The sequence below is a fragment of the Macrobrachium nipponense genome, chromosome 28 (genome assembly GCF_015104395.2).
Source record: "Macrobrachium nipponense isolate FS-2020 chromosome 28, ASM1510439v2, whole genome shotgun sequence".
Lineage (NCBI taxonomy): Eukaryota > Metazoa > Arthropoda > Malacostraca > Decapoda > Palaemonidae > Macrobrachium > Macrobrachium nipponense.
Genome location: NC_087217.1, coordinates 56760160 through 56768727, shown reverse-complemented (window position 1 = coordinate 56768727; position 8568 = coordinate 56760160).

Below are 8568 nucleotides of genomic sequence, written 5' to 3'. Positions count from 1 at the left end.
TGGCCTTCTCTTAAGCCTTTCTCCTCTAATTTTTTTTAATTTGTATATTTTTTCACTGGATATATGCCTGTTTCATTTTTTTTCTTTCAACCTATATATTGATTTTTCTCCCTTGAAGAAACGTCTCTCTCTCTCTCTCTAGTTACTGCACTTTTCTTCCTTTCCTCAATTTTAGTTCTCTGTATATGAAAACTATCGTGCCGCACTTTATTCTGTCCGCCCTCAGATGTACACAACTACTAAGGCTTGATTGCTGCAAATTGGTATTGGGATCATCCACGCTCCAATCATCAGGCATACCAAATTGATTTAGGGTTAAAGTTAGCCATGGATCGAACATCTGGCAGCGCTTTGCGGAGGCAAGGGACGCACCCTCACTCTACCGTATCTGGTGAGCAACTGGAAAGCTGCCGGTCAATCGGTCATAGTTGATGGTACTCTTCGTTACATTATTTTATCCTTTTCTCCTTTAGTTTCTTTAGGTAAATATGTATATTATTTCTTTGGGTATTTACCTCAGTTTCATTATTTTTCTTTCTTAAGTTATTTATTGATTCCTCTCCCCTGGAAGACAGTTAAGGTCTTCGGAACGTTTCTTCTTTATTAATGTTTTTCCTCATTAACACGTTTTACGTTCCAAAGTTGGGGTCGAAGTTTCGGCGCTTAAATATATTTTCCTTAACGTAAAAGGTGTTCTGAATATTAGGTATGAACGAAGGCTTTTTTAGTCAGGCATTAGTTTGCTTTTTTGTAAATAGGTTTGCAGATATATATTAGTGTGGGTGTGTACGTATTTATGCCTTCCAAACAAATACACACGCATGTGGGCGTATGTGATATTATATATATATATATATATATATTATATATATATATATATCATATATATATATAATATGAATACTTATCACATCACCGTGATTCATATGAATTACGGTGATGTGATAAGTATTCATAACAAGGCTGCGTGGGTCAAACGCTCGAATCGGCTAGCAAGGTGGAGGGGGTTTCATATCGATTCTAATTACGAATACACCGAGATCGGCGGTGATTTGTAATGGTCAGAATCGATATAAACTTATAGAGATTCTCTGATAGCAGATTCGGTAGTGTCACTGTCCGTTCCTGATTTCGTTCCCCGTCCAACTGGACGGTGGTTCGATCCCATGGGGACGATTATTATAAACTAAAAATTCCCCCTCGGTACATATATGAAAATATATCGATTCCGAGGTAGAGCGAATTAGATATTAAAGGACATTTGTAGCTCGAATGATATATATATATATATATATTATTATATATAGATATATATATATATATATATATATATACCTATATATATCACATACGCCCACATGCGTGTGTATTTGTTTGGAAGGCATAAATACGTACACACCCACACTAATATATATCTGCCAACCTATTTACAAAAAAGCAAACTAATGCCTGACTAAAAAGCCTTCGTTCATACCTTTAATATCAGAACACCTTTTACGTTCAGGAAAATATATTTAAGCGCCGAAACTTCGACCCCAACTTTGGAACGTAAAACGTGTTAATGAGGAAAAACATTAATAAAGAAGAAACGTTTCCGAAGACCTTAACTTTCTTCCAGGGGAGAGAAATCAATAAGTTAAAAAAGAAAAATAATGAAACTGAGGTAAATATTCAGGAAATAATATACATATTTACCTAAAGAAACTAAAGGAGAAAAAGGATATATATATATATATATATACTATATATATATATATATATATATATATTATATATATATATATATATATATATATATATATAATGTGTGTGTACAGGGTATGCACAGTATATTTTGTTTAACCTTCTCTAGCCTTAAACAAATAAACTGCAGGGTGTTGAGTGTCCCGCCTGTAAAAGAAAAATTGATTTCATGATGTGGTCAAAGGTCAAAAAGTTTTCCTTATTCTGTTTTTCTTTTGCGTATTGTTCATGAACTGAAAGATGCAAGCACACATTCAATCATTTCGTCGACCAACTTCATAAATTTTTTTTATTGATAAGTGCTTTGGCTTTCCGTATACAGATTTCATGTTGTTTTCCCCTCATAACATTGCTTGCATTCTTAATATTTCCTTCAAATTAGAAATACTGTCTCAGCGTCAAACAAGCTCGTTTTTACCTCGATCCAACGTCGTTCATTCGAGTTGAATTCAGCTCAAATTCAGGGTCATAAAGGACGCATCATTTTGTTGATGAAATATGTCCCTCAGCTAAATCTCGGATGAGTTTCAATTGTTTTTGGTCCTTTCTTCTTTATCTCAGGATGACATTTTTATTTAATTTTCTATGGACTAGGCTGTAGTTCACTTGGTGTTTCTTCTGTCTGGCTCGTACATAATTCTTTGTTATTTGTTGTAATAACACATGAAATTCTGGCATCTCTGATACATGGGTGACAAAATTGTATATCTAGGCTGCTATAACCTTTTATGCGTTCATTTGTATAAAATTAAAAAATTATTACTCTTAGTAATTAAAGCTCCATTTGGAAAGTATTGTACGTATAGGGGAGGGTACACTTATTAGCCTACATAAATGAAAGGAAAACCATACTACTATGAGATTCAGGGTCTTTGTAACACGGTTTTTTGGACTTTGCTCCTTGTCAAAGCATCGGATGTAGCTGAAAGTTGACATATGTATATTTTACAACCACACACAAATTTTGTCAGCATTATCAATAACCTAAACCCGATAGTTTTAATTTTTATAGAGTAAAAATGATCTAGCTGACGCCATGGCCAATGATTACGAGCCAAGAGTCGGAAAACATTCATTACGTAAGCAAGGTAAACAAACACTTTTGACTAAATGTTGCCCCGCCCATCCACCAAACAGAAATTCCATCGGCTCTGAAACCCAAAGACTTTATGAATGGCGGAACGATACATAGATGTGGGTGGGGTATCAGCGCTAGCGTAGTAGTACTACTGTAGCAGTAGTACCGCAACAGTATAGCGATAATATACATGAATTAAACGTTTAGGCCAACTGCTGGGATCCTTGAGGATCATTTAGCACTTCTTACAACTACTCGAGAAATAAGATTTTATAGCCAGAAGTTAAATTTTCTAATCCAACAATGCCCATGGTAGCCTTCAGTGTTATCCTGAATTATAACGAGGCGAAAGTGGGTGGAGCCTCATGAAGTCACCATTCTGACGATAATTATTGGTGAAGGTTTAAAGCCAATATACGGTACCGGCTATTTTTTTTTTCAGTATAGGTAGATAGCCAATAAATAAAAATTGCTTGACATTGGATATAGCAGTTATCAAATCAAACTTGTCTACTATGTTTTTGATAATTACCAACTATTCCCTACATCTTGTCAATCTGATTGTGACCTATAAAGTAGACTGTAATTTCTTTAGAAACTTATTTTGGGAGTTAGACTAATAATCGAAGTGTTTTTGTAATTATTAACATATTTTGTTGGTTTGTTCATTATGACAATTATCAGTGGAGAGGTTCCAGAGTTCATAAAGGTGTACTGCTTTGCTTGTATTTAAATTTGTATGTCATTGTTGCCAGAGGTTTAGCCTTCGTTACGTATAGCCAATCATCCATCGAGAAAGAGGGAAGAAATGCTGTCATAAGTTACGTAACGAGTGCGTTCGAAACCTTTTCTCTGAGTAAGTTGGCCCGTCTTCAAAAAAGGTCACTTTTACATTATAAGTACCAAATTTATTCAACCTTCATAGTGCAGAATACACTCAAAATTTATGTGTTGATATAATATGTATTCTGAATAAGCGTTATATTTATGAAATGCATAGATAAAAAGTTATTGCTAAAAAACCGTGTTACAGAGGCCCTGAATCTCATAGTAGACTCAGAATACTTAACTATATAAAGGGATATTGGAAGCACTTGGAGTAACTTTTGTAGTTGCTTAGCTTGCCTTCGGTCTCTTGTAACTTCACCTGATTTACAACATTCTCTTTTAATACGTAATGCAAATTTTATCTATATTTTCCGTTTTGACCAGTGTACTTCTTTGATATGCCTTTACACTATCATTCGTGGTTTTATGAATGTAACTTTAATATTTATTATACTATGTACTGATACCTTTTCAGTGGCTTTTTACCTGGAATTGAATGGTTGTTATTGAACATTTATAAGTGACTTAGTAAGTAGTGTCATGCTGTATTAACTATACTCTGTTTTTTTCCATCTGTCCATCCGCCTGTGGTGTTTTCGCATGGTAACACTGCGTCACGGGCTTTAAATAGTTACGCTATGTGTAAGTTTTAGGTAAATAAAAGGATATTGGGTGTACATTTGCAACTGAAAAGTGTTTATTAATTTACTGTATGCGAATTACACCATTAATATTCGAAATAGGATAGTATTTAAAGCCTAGGACGCAGTGTTACCATGCGCAAACACCACAGGCGGATGGACAGATGGTAAAAAACAGAGTATAGTGTAACGATTCTGAATATTTGAACTCATAATTAGAACTAAATATATTAGTTACCGCGATTAAAATATAATGTCTGTGTGAAGGCATGACTGATTACATGTATTAAAAATGTAATTACCTATTATACGAATTAAAAAGAAGTCCTTACCAAGCTCTAGTAGAAGCAGAGACTGACTATACCTCGATCCCAAACCGACCAATAAGCGAGGGAGATTAGGTCGTGAGGGGTTCAGGTGGACAGGAGATATGGCGACCTTCATTGACCATTAAGGTAAGGTCGTCCACCAATTAAGGTCAGATTGACCTGCGGCAGCTTGTCTCGGTTATGACTTAATTCTCTCTCTCTCTCTCTCTCTCTCTCTCTCTCTCTCTCTCTCTCTCTCTCTGTAACTCCCCTCTGCCCAGCTCTAATCAGATTTTCCCTTTTCGATATTTCCCTCCTCTCTCTCTCTCTCTCTCTCCTCTCTCTCTCTCTCTCTCTCTCTTTCGGTCATTTCCTTCTGTTATACCTTTTCTTTTTCCGCTTCCTCCCTGCCTTTCTTGATATGCAATCATTTCCCGCGCTTCCTATCTCCGATTTGCAATTGATTATTCATTGCTTATTGTTACTCCCATGAGCGTTGCATTGGATTATATTAAATCTATATTATAATTTTGTATGCATTATTCTCGCATCTTTATGTCTGAGAATCCCGTTTCACTCGATTCGACTTCATTTGTTTCTTGTTTCCCCCTGGAACTCAACGTTCGGGTAGAAGTCGTCAGTGACGTTATATTTGCTCTTCAGTATCGTTATATTGACTGTTGTCATCATCATCTTCTTCATCTCCAACGGCGTTATTACTCGGAATGTTATGACATACAACATTACCCTCATCACTAAGGGCTTCCTTCACCCTTACGATCCCTAGAGGCAGTGTCTGGTTTTGATTAGTGGGGAAATCATCTTTCTGACTCTTGGCTACTTTTGTCCTTCTAATACCCCCGTAGGGATGTAGTGCCTTCAGTGCAACTCATATGGTGCACTGTAGGCAACACTTAAGTTTCTTTTCAGCGTCCCTTCTGCCCCTAGCTGCAACCCCGTTCATTCCTTTTACTTTACCTCCATTCATAGTCTCTTGATTCAGAGTGCAGCCGAGAGGTATTCCTCCTGTTACCCCTTTCAAACCTTCTACTGTCAATTTCCGTTTCAGCGCTGAATGACCTCATAGATCCCAGCACTTGGCCTTTGGCGTAAATTGCATGCTCTAGTGTTTCTTGCCGTTCTAATCAGTAGTCGCCATGCTCCTTTTTTACCACTAAATGTGCGGCCCCTTTGGTTACAAAATGTGCAATCTTTCTAATTCCTCCCATTTCTGTTCGCTAATCATTTTAATTATTAATATTGAAATTCCCATAACTAGATACAATCTTTTAACCCATATCGTAGTCCCAAAGAATTGCCTTTTCATCATGTATTTGACCTCAAATGGTCATGGACAGATTACAAACCACTACTGAATCTACCCCACATCATTACACATTATTCAGTTCAGTTAAATAGGTTAGAAGGGAATGGAATATAGAGTTTATGCCAAAGGCCAAGCACTGGGACCAATCTGGTCATTCAGTGCTGGAAAGGAAATTGAGAGTAGGTAGTTTTGAAAGGTGTAACAGGAGGCAAACGCAGTTGCACTATGAAATAATCGTTAGGAGAGGTGGACAGCAAGATGGAAGAAATATAGTATAAATGGAGGTACAGTAAAAGGATCGAAAAGGGTTGCAGCTAGGGACCGAAGGGACGCTGCAAAGAACCCTTGGTAATGCTTACAGTGCATCGTGTGAGGTGCACTGACGGCTCTACCTCCCCCCCCCCCCCTCCCTTCGGGTTAAATAGGTTTGACGCTCTCTTCCTGATTGCCAAATATGTCTCTCTTTTGGTCACCAGACTATTCCGCTTCCAGCACTTGTTAATTTGAAATTTTACTTATTTATAGTCAGTGGGCATCTAAATAATTTTATGGTCATCAGAAGCATTTTCGCATCATTGGGTAGATTTCCCGTCTGTTTTTTACCGAGTTCTCTCTTCATTAGGGACACCCACCCTCTAAATGTTTGTCGGAAACCTTCCCATCATCAGATGTCCATCATCTAATTGGCCCTTTTTATGTGAAAGTTCTGTGTAATGCTCAAAGGCTGTCATTTCTTAATCATAGCAACGTTCCATTCAAATTGATAATTTCCCAATTATTCAAAGTTCACCTGAGACATTCGTGTTGTTGATTCAGCAGCCTCTTTTAATCACGCAAAAATGACCTTTGTAATGTACAGACGTACAGCAGCTCCACTAAACCTCATTGTGAAGGGTGTTCCTTCATTTGTAATGAGTTTTATATAGCTGCCACGTTTAAATGAAGACAATCATTATTTCCAAAGAAACTGTATTTTAATGACCAAGAGAAACTCCGTTTGATCATCATAAGCATTTTCTTTTCGTCACGGGAGATATCTCCTCTTTATTTTATGGATCTTTCCTATATAGTGACCCCTAAGGGTTTTCGGAGGTTCGTTATCTAGGTCTAATATTTCTTGGGGGTCATTATCTTTATGATATTTACAGTCTTTTGTTTATGATTTTACGGTCATCCCCAAGGGACTTGTGCTAACCACGCCGCGAAGGTGAATACATACCGGGTTAAAACCAATGGGGTCACTACCCAGAAAAGGTCCTCTTTCATATTAAAGGAGACGTGGCTCCGCCAGGCGGAGACGTCAGATTCTGATTAGAGGAGACATTCCTCTTCCACCACATAGAGATGTCGGTCTTCTCAAAGGAGACTTGACACACACAGTAATAAGGAACGCGACATTCTAGTCGAAATAAACGCGTTGTATATTTGTCTGCTGCAGATATGAGCCCCTGAATGCCAAGTCAGCTTTTTGGTATTTGGCTCATAAATGTCAGTCAGCAATAGCAACAGCTCTCCGCTGTTGCTAAAGATAACCCATCCGTCCCTCCATCTCTACCTTCTCCATCTGCAGAGTCACCCATTCATAAAAGAGTGGAGGCATTGTCTCCACATCTGTTGCTGATTTTTTTTCTTTTACAGATCATGAAACATCTCCCATTCTTATTCCTCTAAGACACGTCTCATTCTCATCACTGACGAAGCCCTCCCTCTATCTAAATCAGTTGAAACATCCCTTACCTTTCGCCCTGGGAACATACCTTCTCATCGTCACCCCCTCTTATCATAGGGGCATTTCCCTTCCCTTGCTTGCAGACCCAACATATCGATTCCCGTGCCTCAGTGATTAGCGTTTATTTCGCCATAACTTGCTCAATCACGTTCGCCAAATCTTTATTTAACCTGATTCTCCCGTCCCGTTTTCACCCAGTTTCTTCTTCGCCCCCAGGCCTGTAAACCCTATCCCTTCCCCCATTAATCTCGTCCGTCCATCATCTATTTCGTCCACCATCCATCACCATTCGTAATCCATGCTGGAGTGCGGCGTCATCATCGTTTTCTGCCCTAACCCAAGTGCGACTCATCCACCCGGACTGGAGGAGGAGGAGCTGATGCTGGGTGGCGACATCAAAGGCAAGGACGGTGGAGTCCAGAACGTCAACTTTGACTTGACTATCCTTGATTTTGGAATGATGGCGCGTCTTCTCAAGGGGGAGGAGGAAAAGGAGGAGGCAGTGGGTCGAAAAGACCTCGGTGATGGCGCCTTAATGAAGGGACATGGAGGAGGATGGAAGAATACGCAGGCAGGAGGGGGAGGAGGAGATAGAAAAGGAGCAAAAGGGAAACACCCACGAGACGAAATCGGAAAACGAAGAGGAGGAAATGGTAATGAAATGCAGCTTTAGAGTGAATGGCTGCATCAGTGCAACGCCTGAGCGACTGATTTCACGGGAGACTCGCTTATTGGTTGATGGAGAAAAGGATGATTAGGTCCGTGAGTGCGGAGGGAGCAAATTAATGTATGTGTTCATACGCGTGTGGCGGTGATTTTGCGTCTGCGTTTATATATGAGAATCGGCACGATCATTCCATTTAAAAGTAGGTAATGAGGCATGTGTTTACATTGTATTTATAGATGTGTATCTG